Source organism: Carcharhinus amblyrhynchos, chromosome 18, assembly GCF_965287045.1.
Source record: "Carcharhinus amblyrhynchos chromosome 18, sCarAmb.v2.hapA, whole genome shotgun sequence".
Classification (NCBI taxonomy): domain Eukaryota; kingdom Metazoa; phylum Chordata; class Chondrichthyes; order Carcharhiniformes; family Carcharhinidae; genus Carcharhinus; species Carcharhinus amblyrhynchos.
This window is the reverse complement of record NC_137341.1, coordinates 10,582,331-10,597,341: the sequence shown is the minus strand read 5'-3', so window position 1 is coordinate 10,597,341 and position 15,011 is coordinate 10,582,331. Positions and strand designations below refer to the sequence as shown.

The 15,011-nt window shown below is 46.6% G+C and overlaps 1 protein-coding gene across 1 annotated transcript in view; it reads left to right on the top strand.

Annotated features, from left to right (window-relative positions):
• Window positions 1-2,307: 2,307 nt before the first annotated feature.
• Window positions 2,308-15,011, top strand: part of rpusd1 (RNA pseudouridine synthase domain containing 1) — a 185,702-nt gene continuing 172,998 nt past the window's right edge. Inside the window, exon 1 of the mRNA XM_080206348.1 lies at window positions 2,308-2,313. The gene's annotated coding sequence lies outside the window, so the exon portion shown is untranslated. The remainder of the gene's footprint in view (window positions 2,314-15,011) is intronic.

Below are 15,011 nucleotides of genomic sequence, written 5' to 3'. Positions count from 1 at the left end.
ACTGCTTAAAACCTTCTCACTGACCAAGCATTTGGTCCATAGAGTCCGTACAGTACAGGAGGAGGCCATTCAGCCCACCAATTTGCTGAAAGAGTATCTTACCCAAGTACACACACCACCCTATTCCAGTAACCCCATACACTTATCATGGCTAATCCCTCTAATCTACACATCACCAGTCCTAAAGTCTCCTTTTCTGGTTCAGTTGACAATGCTTCTGAAGCTTTTTGTGGTGTTTTAATAGGTAAAGGTGCTGATTAAATGCTAGAAATCGAGGTAAAACATTGATTAGTGTGTGTCTGGGCTGAGACATCTCTGCTGAATCGTGAGAGTTTGGGTAAATGAAGAATAGTTTAATCAGACATAAGATTATCTTAGGAACAAGAGAGCCTGCCGTGACAGCACGTTTGCTGAGGGAAGACAATCTCACTCTGAAGAAATCTGTTGATATGTGCAAAAGCTCTGATCTGGCTAATCACCAGCTGAAGAGGATTGATGAGGGAATCAGTGAGGCTTTGTACTACGGTTAGCACTACTGCCTCACATCATGTTTGATTCCTGGCTTGGGTCACTGACTGCGTGGAGTCTGTACATTCTGTGTCTGCTCCAGTTTCCTCCCGCAGTCTGAAAGACACGCTAGTTAGGTGCATTGGCCATGTTAAATTCTCCCTCAGTGTACCCAAACAGGCGCAGGAGCGTGGCGACTAGGGAATTTTCACAGTAGCTTCATTACAGTATTAATGTAACTATGCTTGTGACACAAATAAATAAACTTTTAAACTTTATACTGAGAATCAGCCACCCCTTCCAAGTACAAGTCAATGATGTAAAGGAAGGATGGTTTCTGGAAAGGTTAGCAGAAAGAGCAAGAGCAAAATGTAAATACTGTGGAGGACAGCACAAGAAGGAAAAGGAATCATGTTTATCATGTGGAAAGCAATACTCACTGTAAGAAGCTGAACCATTTTGAACGCAACTCTATTGCTGGAAAGAAAACTTACAAATGGCAGAATTTTGTACGCATGGCAATGGGTGTGTCTACCGACTTGAGTGCAGGTAGCAATCCTCCCACTACCATTCTCGATTCCATAGCCCGAATAAAATTAATCAGGTACTTACCCGAATGGGAGTGGAGTCCTTGCCGTCTTCAGCAGATTATTCCCCACGCCCCTCCTCTGATAGCAGCTGGAAAATCAGAGGCCAGCAACTCTCCAGGACCGGCACCATCACTGGGAGCGGTGGCGACTGCCGGGACTGCGGCTGGTTCAAACTGATGGAGACCTGGAGGAAAAGTGGTTGAGGTGGGATTGACAGACAGAGAGGCCCCGAGGGAATGCATGCGGGGAGAGGGGGCCCTTGCCCTTGAGATACCCTTGCTACCTGCTAAGGACTCCCTCCCCTTTCTCCTGCTGCTCGTTGAATGCAGATTGGATCAATTGACTTCTGGTTGAGAAGGTCGTTCTTGACCCTTTCCACCCCAGGCTTCGATGTGCTGATGGTGGCGGTGGGGGCGGGGGCCAGTACTGTGACTGTGCATCAGTAGTGGATACTTGTTCCACTAAATCTACCAATGCAGAGCACCATCTATCTCTCATTGTCCATGAAGAGAAAATGTCAGAAGCTTAGCAGGTCAGAAAGTGCTGGAAAAATTCACCAATTCCAGCAGCATCTTGTGGAGAGAGAAACAGAGCTAATGCTTTGAGTCTGCACGATTCTCCTTCAGAGCTAAAGAGAGGGAAAAATGTGATGTATTTCACACTGGATAAGAGGGGATGGAACAGCTGAAGCAGGGCAGAATGTCAGTGACTGGTGGGAGCTGGGAGTGATTGCAGCAAAGAGAGTGTGATGAATAAGGCACAGGGCATCCTGGACTTCATGTGCTGGGGCATAGATTACAAATTCAGAAAATGCTGGTAAAACTCAGCAGGTCTGGCAGGATCTGTGGAGGGATAAATGGTTGACATTTCATTGGAAATAAAATCCTTCTTCAGAACACTAAAACCTGAAGAGATCTGAGTTCTGGGAAGTAGAAGGCACTGATTTTGAATATTTGGCAAAGGGAGCAATGATAACATGAGGGGAAACTTTCTAACGCAGTGAGTGGTTAGAAACTGGAATGAAATCTGGTGCAGCCAAGTTCAATTGAGACTTTTAAGAAGGAATTGGTAGGGTATCTGAAAAATAAAAATGTGCTGGGTTACGGGGAAAAAGTGGGGGACCGACACTAGAATCACCACTTCAGACAGCCAGCACAGATACAACAGGCTGAATGGCCTCCTGTGCTGTAACCGTTCTATAAAAGGAGCTTGTAAAGTGTCTCTGATCCCAATTGTTTTGAGACCCTTTCGTGTGGATTCAAACCATTTCATTAAAATACTAGAGTGAATCTGCCAGAGGACTGGAGCTAGTATCCAGATGCGCTCCAACATAATCGCTTTTGGTTCACTAATCTGCCACTTTGTAAGAATACTTCTCTGACAAATCTAGTTATTTAGCTTTATTAACACAGTGTGTGGTAGAATTTAAAAATATTTATAGTCTGTTCAAAAATAGACAGTTTTACTAATACGGATTAACCTCGATGGCCTTTGTGCCTGTGGTTCCCTTGAATACATAAAGGATACTGGGTCGATAATTGCTGTATTTGTAACAAGGGCGGCTGTACTGAATGTAACCTTGGTGTTATTTATTCTGCACCTCTATGGAAATTTGCAGACGTGACTTTGGAACATTCTGGAACTTCAAATATGAATATCTGAAAGAAGCCACAGGGTGTGGGCACATTTTGGTTTCCTGTTGATTTAGTAACATCGGCACGTTACAAATGTCAGTCAATGACCATCTCCAACCAGACAAATTTAACCATCTCCCCTTGACATTCAATGGCATTACCATCGGCTGATCTCCCGTTTTTGTCTTTTTATTCCGCAGGTGGAGGTCCACCTCGTTGTCAAACGAGGGGCATGCACACGGTGGGTCGTGCGAGGGCTGCTCTTGGAGGTTCCGGGAGTGGCCTAGTACTTCGTGTCGGTGTGTGTGCTTGATCCTGGACCGGTAGATGGGCGCCGCAACAGCTCGGTGACTAGCACTGCTAGCTGTGCAGATACATGGATTTGGGCCTGTGTCTGTGGGAGTTTGCGCATTCTCCCTGTGGTTGCGTGGGTTTCCTCCGGGCGCTCCGGTTTCCTCCCACACCCCAAAGATGTGCTCTTAGGCTGATTGGTTTACCAAATTGACACTATTCTCCCCTGAATCTGGCTAAGTCAGGGGTTCCATTTGTAGACACGCAGGGTAGAATAGGTGTAGGGTGATGCAGCGGCGCGGGCTCGTTGGGCCGAAGGGCCTGTTTTCCTGTGCTGGGTTGCTGGGTTGTTCTTTGTTCTTTAAACACTCTGGGGGTTAGCACTGACCAGAAACTTAGCAAGGTCAACCAAACTCTGTGACAAGTAACTCACCATATGACCCCCCCCCCCCGCCCAGCACCCCAAAGCTATGAGGCATAAGTCAGGAGCGCGATGGAATGCTCTCCACTTGCCTGGATGAGTGCAGCTCCAACGACACTCAAGAAGCTCAACACCGTCCAAGGCAAAGAAACAGGAGTAGGCCATTCAGCCCCTCAAGCCCGTTCGCCATTCAATGAGATCAGGGCTGAACTGTGGCCTAATTTCATATACCTGCCTTTTGCCCATACCCTTTAGCACCTTTGCTTAACAAAAGTGTATCTATCTCAGATTTGAGATAAGTAACTGAGCAGTGTATTCACATCTAGAGATGTATTGATGGGTAAAATCCTGGCCGTCACACTTCCAAAGAAAGCAAGATTTAATTCAGGCACTGGCTCAATACGTTTCATTAGCCTGCTAATAGTATTAACAGTACCACAGCCACACACAGCAATCTGATGCTGGAGACAAAATGTTCAGAACCTTGGATAGAAGCATCTCATTTTGTGACTTAATTGTCCTGGCATCTCTTGATTAGTGATAACATATCCTGCTAGATTCAACTTCAAAACACCATGGAATGCCGGGAAACAAAAATAAACCAAAGGAGGCCGGCTTGACGGACGCCCCATGCATAACCTTCAACATTCACGTTGAACGTTGGACCCTTAGAGGATGAGAGGTGGGGCTTAGTGGTAGGGGATGGGGAAATGGCTGAGGCCTTGAATAACTTTTTTGTTTCGGTCTTCACGGAGGAGGACGTGAATAATTTGCCGGGTGTTAGAGATGGAACGGTGGTAGGAATGGAGGGCCTGAATGACATTACTGTTACTAGAGAGGCGGTGCTCGACAGACTGGAGGGACTGATTGTGGACAAGTCCCCAAACCGGATGGAATGCATCCGAGGGTTCTGAAAGAAATGGCGGAGGTGATAGTGGATGCCTTGGTGATTATTTTCCAGACGTCGCTGGATTCCGGGGAAGTGCCAGTTGGAAAACGGCTAATGTCACGCCGTTGTTTAAGAAGGGTGGCAGGCAAAAGGCAGGGAATTATAGGCCGGTTAGTTTAACGTCTGTTGTAGGTAAAATGTTAGAATCCATGATCAAGGAGAAAATAGCAAGGCATCTTGAGGAGAATTGTTTGATAGAGCAGACGCAGCACGTTTCGTTAAGGGGAAGTCGTGTCTGACGAATTTATTGGAGTTCTATGAGGATGTGTCTAGGGCGGTGGATAGAGGAGAGCCGGTGGATGTGGTGTTTCTTGATTTTCAGAAGGCGTTTGACAAGGTGCCTCACAAGAGGTTATTACAGAAGGTCAGGGGGCACGGAGTTGGGGGTAGGGTGTTAGCGTGGATAGAGGATTGGCTGTCAAATAGGAGGCAGAGAGTGGGGGTCAATGGGTGCTATTCGGATTGGCGGTCGGTGACTAGTGGACTGCCCCAGGGGTCGGTGCTGGGGCCTCAGCTATTTACCATTTATATCGATGATCTGGAGGAGGGAACCGAGTGTGTGGTGTCGAAATTTGCTGATGACACCAAGATTGGTGGAACGGCAAATTGTGCGGAGGGTGTGGAGAGTCTGCAGAAGGATCTAGATACGCTGGGTGAATGGGCCAGGAACTGGCAAATGGAATTTAATGTTGGCAAATGTGAGGTTGTCCACTTTGGTAGGAATAATGGTAGGAAGGACTATTACTTACGTGGCGAAAAGCATGCGACGGTGCAGAGGGACCTCGGGGTCCTTGTGCATGAGTCGCAAAAACCCAGCCTGCAGGTGCAGCAGGTGGTCAGGAAGGCAAATGGGATGCTGGCCTTCATAGCGAGGGGGATTGAATATAAAAGTAGGGAGGTCTTGCTGCGGCTGTATAGGGCACTGGTGAGGCCGCAGCTGGAGTACTGTGTGCAGTTTTGGGCGCCGCGCTTACGCAAGGATATTTTGGCCTTGGAGGGAGTGCAGAGGAGGTTTAGAACAAAGAACAAAGAACAACACAGCACGGGAAACAGGCCCTTCGGCCCAACGAGCCCGCGCCGCCGTCCCATTGTCTCAGTGACCTATTCATGATTTTAGTCTACGCCTAATGTGCGAGGATCAGGGAGGTCCAATTTAGGGACAGTTTGTTACCCAATCAATCAGCCTAAAAGCACATCTTTGGGATGTGGGAGGAAACCGGAGCACCCGGAGGAAACCCACGCAACCACGGGGAGAACGCGCAAACTCCCACAGACACAGGCCCAAATCCATGTGTCCGCACAGCACAGAGATAGTCTCTGAGCTGTCATGTTGCCCTCGAGATGGTCCAGTTTAAGCACACTAATGACATGAAGCAATAGGCAACTCCCGAAGCAACATCCAAGAGCAGCCCACTACAACCTGCCGCATGCATGCCCCTTGCTGGTCAACAAGGTGGACTTAAATGCCTGTGGAGACAAAGATTCATTATTAAACAGGCAAAGACTGTAACATCCCTGAGGCAAAAACGGAATCCCAAGCCTACAATGTTTAGTAAGGCCTGCTATATCCCCCTATATGTAGACCGCTCATGTGGCTGTCTAAGTGACTCTTAAACAACCCTAGCGTGCCTGCTTCCACCACCTTACTCGGCAGTGCATTCCACACCCCCACTACCCTTTGTGTGAAAAACTGCCCTCTAATATTTGTCTTATACCTAGCCCCCCTCACCCTAAGCCCGTGACCCCTCGTTCTATCCATTTCTAATAGCGGAAAAAGCTTACCACCGTTTACTCTATCTATCCCCTTCATAATCTTATAAACCTCTATTAGATCCCCCCTCAGCCGACGTCTCTCAAGGGAAAACAGCCCAAGTTCGTTCAATCTTTCCTTGTAAGACAGCCCTTCCGTACCAGGCAGCATCCTGGTAAATCTCCTCTGCACTCTCTCCAGGATCTCTACATCCTTCCGGTAGTACGGCGACCAGAACTGGACGCAGTACTCCAAGTGAGGCCTAACCAACGTTCTATACAACTGCAACATCAGACTCCTACTCTTATATTCTATACCCCTTCCTATGAAGGCTAACATACCATACGCTTTCCTCATCACATTCTGCACCTGCACCGACACCTTCAGGGACTTGTGCACTTGCACCCCCAGGTCTCTCTGCGTATCTATACTCCGGATAGTTCTACCTTTTATCGTATAACTCCCCTCCACATTATTCCGGCCAAAGTGCATCACCTTGCATTTCTCCGGATTAAATTCCATTTGCCATCTATCTGCCCAATCTACCAGCCTGTCTATGTCCTGTTGCATTGCCAGGCACTGCTCCTCAGTACCCGCCAATCCAACCATCTTAGTGTCATCAGCAAATTTGCTGATCACACCACCTACCCCCTCTTCCAAGTCATTAATATATACTACAAATAGAAGAGGTCCTAGTACCGAGCCCTGCGGCACACCACTGGTGACAGGCCTCCAATTGGAAAAGGAGCCTTCCACTACTACCCGCTGTCTCCTCCTCCCAAGCCAGTTCTCCACCCATCTACATACCTGGCCTTGTATCCCATGAGCCTTCACCTTTTCTATCAGCCTACCATGAGGGACCTTGTCAAACGCCTTACTGAAATCCATATAGACGACATCAACGGCTTGTCCTTCGTCAACCGTTTTTGTCACCTCTTCAAAAAATTCCACTAGATTCGTAAAGCACGACCTCCCTGTAACGAAGCCATGCTGCTGATACTAGGCTGATACCGGAGTTGAGGGGGTTGAACTGTGAGGAGAGGCTGAATAAACGAGGCTTGTACTCATTAGAGTTTAGAAGAATGAGGGGAGATCTCATTGAGACGTATAGGATGATGAATGGGATGGATTGGATAGAGGTGGAGAGGCTCTTCCCACTCAGAAAGGACAGTAAGACTAGAGGGCACAGCCTCAAGATAAAGTGGGGGAGGTTTAGAACGGAGTTGAGGAGGAACTTCTTCACTCAAAGGGTGGTGAATCTCTGCCCGTTGAAGTGGTGGAGGCTGCCTCGCTAAATATTTTTAAGACGCGGGTTGATAGGTTTTTGATAGGCGAGGGGATTAAGGGTTATGGGGAGAGGGTGGGAATGTAGAACTGAGACACGACAGATCAGCTACGATCTTATTGAATGGAGGGGCAGGCTCGAGGGGCTAGATGGCCTACTCCTGCTCCTATTTCTTATGTTCTTATGTTCACTCCCTCCACCACTGACACGGTGGCAGCAATGTGCACCATCTACAAGATGCACTGCAACAACTCACCAAGGTTCCTTTGGGAGCACCTTCCAAACCTGCAACCTCTACCACCTAGATATAGGACAAGGGTATTAGACACATGGGTAACACCATCACCTGCAACTTCCCCTCTGGGTCACCATCCTGACTTGGAAATATATCATTATTCCTTCACTGTCGCTGGGTCAAACTCACTCCCTAACAGTGAGTGAGCGCCACATGGACTTCAAGGTTCAAGAAGACAGCTCACCACCACCTTCTCAAGACAATTATAAATGGGTAATGATCAGCCTTGTGAGAAGTGCTCCTATCTAATGAACAAATAATGAAAGAAGTGGTCTAGCCTTGATATTCACCTATGTGAATCTTTTGCCAGAAATTCGAGAAGTTCATTAGTTTTAAATGAAACAGTTGAACTCAGCAGCAAAATTAACAGAGAGGGCAATTTCACAGAGATTGTTTCCCATTATGTAATTTCGCAGCTCAATTTGTTATTTAACTAACAAAAGTTTCTGAACGTCAGGACAGTGATTGACTAAAACCTCCTACGACCTTCGTTCCTGGAAACTAAGTGTTTTCAACATAATAATTATTGGTTTTCTCATACACAAGAGGCACCAGACCGAAAATTGCAATGAATGTATCACCGTCGTTATCCGATGAACCAACCCTCGATTCGAGGGTGGCATCTACACAGGATTGTGAATTTCTGACGCAGCGTCTTCATGTGGGATGTCCTGGAAACATCTACGAACGTAGGCACTAGCTGAATATTGGCACCTTCTGGATCTAATGATCAGAGAGGTGACTGTCAACAGCACTGTCAACTCATGCTGACTGTGATACGGATCATTACCGGGTGTGGACCCTGTCCTTGAAGTTTATTCCTTAAAAGTAAAATGCCATCTCTATCAATGTTGGTCACGTGGCCTACCCAGATAAAAAGCAACAGTTTCCTAAAAACCAGGGCATTGAGTTTAAAAATTGGCAAGTCATGTTACAGTTTTATAGAACCTTAATTAGGCTGCACTAGGAAAGTAGTGTTCAATTCTGGTCGCCACATTACCAGAAGGATGTGGTGGCTTTGGAGAGGGTACAGAAAAGATTTACCAGGATGTTGCCTGGTACGGAAGGCATTAGCTATGAGGAGGGGTTGGAGAAACTTAGTTTGTTCTCACTGAAACGATGGAGGTTGAGGGGCGACCTGATAGAAGTCTACAAAATTATGAGAGGCATGGGCAGAGTGGACAGCCAAAAGCTTTTTCCCAGGGCGGAAGAGTCAATTACTAGAAGGCATAGGTTTAAAATGCGAGGGGCAACATTTAAAGGAGATGTAGGAGGCAAGTTTTTTTACACAGAGGGTGGTGGGTGCCTGGAACTCGCTGCTAGGGAAGGTAGTGGAAGCAAATACGAAAGTGACTTTTAAGGGATGTCTTGACAAATATATGAATAGATGGGAATAGAGGGATAAGGTCTCCGGAAGGGTAGGGGTTTTAGTTCAGACAGGCAGCATAGTCGGTGTAGGCTTGGAGGGCTGAAGGCCTGTCCCCGTGCTGCAATTTTCTTTGTTTTTTGTTCAACAATTTGACTGAACAGGCACTGTTCCACATTCCCATACAGTGCAGAAACAAAATGGGATATACTTCAAGACAGCACCGACAATACCGTAGTCTCCTAATAAATGGGAAGAAAGATTGGGCAATGCTAACCAGTAGTCCAAGATGTGCGTGATGTAAAGACTGTGATTGTGTACAAGAGCTGGGAAACTGCGACCATTATGGAGATAGCTCCCTGCTGGGCATTGTGTGGGAAGTATTTGCTTGTCTCCGTGTCTCTCATCCTGGCTAATTGCATCTGCCCTGAATCCCAGTGTGGGGTCAGAACTGAAACATCTACAAGTGAAATCATTCTCTCTCTCGAAGGCCTTCAATCGATCTCTCCGAGGCTCTTGGCCACGTGAACAGTGGCAGTTATTTAAGCCGCGGTAGAAAACTGTCTGTCTGCTGAAGTTGCTCAATGAGGCCTTCTTTTCCCATGTCAACATGATGGTGAAGGTCAGCTACGATGGGACGACACTGAGACTCTTTGACAGGTCAAACAGAGTTGTTTTCTGGCATTCTTTGTCCTTTTTTTTGTTGCTGCCCTTTACCTTCACGTCACCTGCAGAGATTTTCTATTTACTGAACTGACGGAAAGCTGTTCCGTTTTGCTCACCTGAGATTTAAGAGCAAGTCCTCCTTAGAGAGATGCTCTAAGCTGACAATGCCACACTAGCATTCTATACTGAGCAACACCTTCAGCGCAAATAGACTGAAGAGCTTGGTTTGACCATCAGCATCAGAAAGACAAATGTCATGGTCTGGGATGTTGCCGTACTGCCACCTATCAGCATTGACAATGTGATGCAGTATATTATCTCAGCTCCACAATCACCAGCAATCTGTCACTTGATGCTGAATTCAACACATGCACCACAAAAGCTGCAGCAGTTGTGCCCAAACTGAGTAAGAGAGAATGGAACAATTACAACATGATAGAGAACACCACACTGTGAGTCTACCAAGATGCTATCCTCATGGGTGAGTTCCAGACAACATAAGCCATGCAGGGAGAAAAGGCTGAATGATTTCCACTTTCGCTGTCTCAGATGTATCCTCAGTATCTCTTGGCAGAACCTGGTAACCAACACAGAGGTCCACGAGTGTGCTAATTCCTTCAGCATACACCCAGTACTATGCCAATGATATCTGCTGTGGCTCAGCCACATTCAGCAGATGTGTGACAGCCTTAAAGACTTTCTGCATTGTGAACTGGGTAGCGATGTGCCAGTTATCCGTGTCTCCACTACAAGGACAGCTGCATGTGAAATATAAAGACGGTGGACATTGATATTGACAACTGGGAGACTGTCACTGACAACCGTAACCTCTGGAGGCTTACATTTAGGAAAGGTCGTGACCTCTGAAGGCTGGCGCTTTGGAAAGGTTGTGACCTCTGGAGGCTGACACTTTGGAAAGGCCATTGGAAAAGGCGAGGAGAAATGAGTTTAGAAGGATGAGGGGGGAATTTCATTGAAACTTACAGAAGAATGGAAGGCCTCGATAGAGTGGATGCGGGGAAAATGTTTCTATTATTCGGAGAGACTAGGATCTGAGGCCACAGTCTCAGAGTGAAGGGACAATCCTTTAGAACCAAAATGAGGAGGAATTTCTTCAGTCAGAGAATGGTGAATCTATGGAATTCATTGCCACAGAAGGCTGTGGCAGACTGGTCATTGTGTATTTAAGACAGAGATGGATAGAAAGCTCTTGATTGGTAAGGGGATCATAACTTATTAGAAAATGCAGGAGAATGGGCTTGAGAAACTTGTCAGCCGTGACTGAATGGCGGAGCAGACTCGATGGGCCAAATGGCCTAATTCTGCTTCTGTATCTTATGGTCTAAACCCAACTGGCTGAGCTGAGGGCCCCGAGTAAACAGACAGCAGCGAATGATGAACCTTCTCAGCCGTTGACTTCCTCTGTAAAGAGACCTGGCTGCCCTGCCAGAGGACTCCTGAGACACACACCTGACAATGCTTCACACACGGAGTTGACCGTCACAGCACAAACTACCTTTCCACAAAGCGAAAATTGGCCAACTCTACTAAGTTTGCACCGGAATAGGATCTGAGTGAAAATCTCAAGAAGACCCTTATGTTTGGTAGATTAGGGAGTGAAATCTTCCAACAAAATCTTGTCGATGCAATTTCTGCAAAATAACACTGGCTTTTCTTCCTTACCGGACTATCTCCCAGCCAACCAGTCTTTGTTCCTCCAGTAATTTAATGACAAATAAATAAATGCTCAAAGGAAGTGAATAACGGTTTGTTGTTTTTAGCAGCCTTTCTAATTTTTATCTCAGCAGCACCGCGGACATCAAGTTGCTATTTCTGAAGAGTTCAGGATAATTCTGGAGCTTCGACAACGCCAGAAATGACAGGTTACACTCACTTCCTGCTTGTCCCTGGCATCCTGTGTTTCTAAGACAACCACTTGCCTCACTGTACGGGCTTGCTTCAATACCTATTGAATTGAGTTACTATTCCCACCACTAGCAGTCCTTCTCAGTGCTTTAGCGTTGACTGTCACAGCTTGGTACCAGATACAGGGGGTGACAGAACCTTAATAATTGAAACAATGAGTACTGCCTGGAAAATCTACTGAAAACAAAACATTATCTTTGCTGTTTTTTTGCAGGTGACGAACAATGTTTTCCAAGCTATAACCCACGAGCCGCACGGTGACACAGTGGTTGGTCTGCTGTTTTTCACAGCATCAGGGACCCCAGGTTCAATTCCTGGCTTGAGTCACAGTCCGTGTGGAGTCTGCACGTTCTCCCTGTGTCTGTGTGGGTTTCCTCCGGGTGCTCCAGTTTCCTCCCACAGTCCGAAAGACCGGTTAGGTGCGTTGACCGTGCTCAGTTCTCCCTCAGTGTACCCGAACAGGCGCCGGAGTGCGGCAACTCGGGGATTTTCACTGTAACTTCATTGCAGTGTTAATGTAAACCTACCTGTGACTAGTAAAATTTTTGAGAAATGATCTGTAACTTTGGGATCTGTGTTTGAGCCATATTGTGCCAGTAAATATGCAACCACCATTCAGGCCTGTTGCATCAGATAGGCTGACTTGAACCACACGGCTAATTAATGCTTCATAACAATGAAACCCTCAAATAATTCCTGTGCTGGATCTCTGTTTTATTCAGTATGGTGCCTTCTAACACCCTTTTGCTTGTGTCTCTGTCTATTTCCAGCAGTTTTGCCCTGACGTTTACAATGACGATGAGATGGAGTGGAAACTCAACAATAACAGCAACTTGAGTTTATGAAATATTTCTAAAGCCATTGAATGTCCTTTAGGGAAGGAAATCTGCTGTTCTTGCCTGATCTGGCCTACATGTGACTTCAGAGCCACAGCAATGTCACTGACTCTCAACTACTCTCCAAAGGCAACTAGGGATGGGCAATAAATGCTGACCAGCCAGCGACGCCCATGTCCCATGATTGAATTTTTTAAAAATGACCCAAAGTGCTTCACAGGGGCATTATCAGCTACAGAATTTGCCACATAAAGTGAGATTCTGTTCTAACAGAAGACCAAAATCCCCCCCCATCTCCCTCCTCCACGATGCTCCTTAAAGCTTATCTTATCTCTTTGACTAAGCTTTTGATCACTTGTCCTACCCTCTCAAGCTCTGGCAAAGGGTCATCCAGACTCAAAACATTGGCTCTGTTCTCTCTCCACAGATGCGGAGAGATCTGCTGAGATTTTCCAGCATTTTCTGTTTTTGTCTCAGATTCCAGCATTTGCAGTATTTTGCCTCTAATGTCTCCTTATTTCATTGATCAGCGTCATAAGTAGGCTTACATTAACACTGCAATGAAGTTACTGTGAAAATCCTCTAGTCGCCACATTCCGGCATCTGTTCGGGTACACTGAGGGAGAATTTAGCACGGCCAATGCACCTAATCAGCACGTATTTCGGACTGTGGGAGGAAACCCACGCAGACACAGGGAGAATGTGCAACCTCCACACAGACAGCGACCCAAGCCAGGGATCAAATTCAGGTCCCTGGTGCTTTGAGGCAGCAGTGCTAACCACTGTGCCACTGTGGCTCAGTGTTGCATTTTGTTTGAAAGTGTGCCTGTGAAACACCTTAAGACGTGAAAACCCCTGTCTGAATGCAAGTTGTTGTTGAAGCTGCCATAATGGGAGTGTCTCACTGCGTCAATACTATTTCACCAGCAGCAGAGGGCAGCCTCCTTCAGTCATTGCAATACCAACACTGAGTTCCAGCTTTAAAGCTGCAAAGCTTCACCTATTTAACCAGCATAAAGCAGTGTCCTCTGCAGCACAGTATGTCAACAGCATGACAGATAAATGACCAAGAAACTGTCAATTGCTGTTTGGATTAAATCTCTGAAAGGGGATTTTCACCAGTAAGAATGATCCGGTTTTAATTATTCATTTATTATTCAATAATCACACATCTCTATCAGCAAATGTTGCTTCCAGATTGTCACCCCCTCTGCTATTTGCCTGAAATAATCCTGTTAAAGAATTTGAGAGAGACACATCTGCCAATCCACACTATCAGGCAGCGCATTGAAAACATGTTTTCTCATTCATTCTTGAGATGTGGGCGTTGCTGGCTGGCCAGCATTAATTGCACCTCCCTAATTGTCCTTGAGAAGGTGGTGGTGAGCTGCCTTCGTGAAACGTTGCAGTCCCTGATGTGTAGCTATACTGTGAGAGCGGAGAAACTACGACATCTTCTCCGCAGCCTTCAACATGTCATTGAAGAAGACAAACATCTTGCCAAGGCCATTCCCACACCCCCACTTCTTGCCTTCAAACAACCTCACAACTTCAAACAGACCATTGTGCACAGCAAACTACCCAGCCTTCAGGAGAACAGTGACCACAACACCGCACAACCCTGCCGTAGCAACCTCTGCAAGACATGCCAGATCATCGACACTGATGCCATCATCTCACGTGAGAACACCATCCGCCAGGTACACGGTACATACTCTTGCAACTCGGCCAATGTCGTCTACCTGATACGCTGCAGGAAAGGATGTCCTGAGGCATGGTACACTGGGGAGACCGTGTAGACGCTGCGACAACGGATGAATGAACACTGCTCGACAATCACCAGGCAAGAGTGTTCTCTTCCTTTTAGGGGTCACTTGAGTGGTCACGGGCATTCGGCCTCTGATCTTCGGGTAAGCATTCTCCAAGACGGCCTTCACGACATGACAATGCAGAGTCGCTGAGCAGAGACTGATAGCCAAGTTCTGCACACATGAGGATGGCCTCAACTGGATCTTGGGTTCATGTCACACTATCTGTAACCCCCATGACTTGCCTGGGCTTGCAAAATCTCATTAACTGTCCAGTCTGGAGACAATACACATCTCTTTAATCTGTGTTTAATCCTCTCTCCACTCACATTGTCTGTACCTTTAAGACTGGATTACCTGGAAAGACTCTCATTCCGACCGTTATTTTGTAAATTGAGTTTGTGTCTTTATATGCTCTGTTTGCGAATAGAATGCCCACTCACCTGACGAAGGGGCATCGCTCTGAAAGCTCGTGGCTACCAAATAAACCTGTTGGACTTTAACCTGGTGTTGAGAGACTTCTTACTGTGCAGGTACACCCACAGTGCTGTTAGGGAGGGAGTTCCAAGATTTTGACCTAGTGACAGTAAAGGAATGGTGATGTGGTTCCAAGTCAGGATGGTATATAGCTTGGAGGGGAAACTTGCAGGTGGCTGGTGTTCCCATGTATCTGCTGCCCTTGCACTC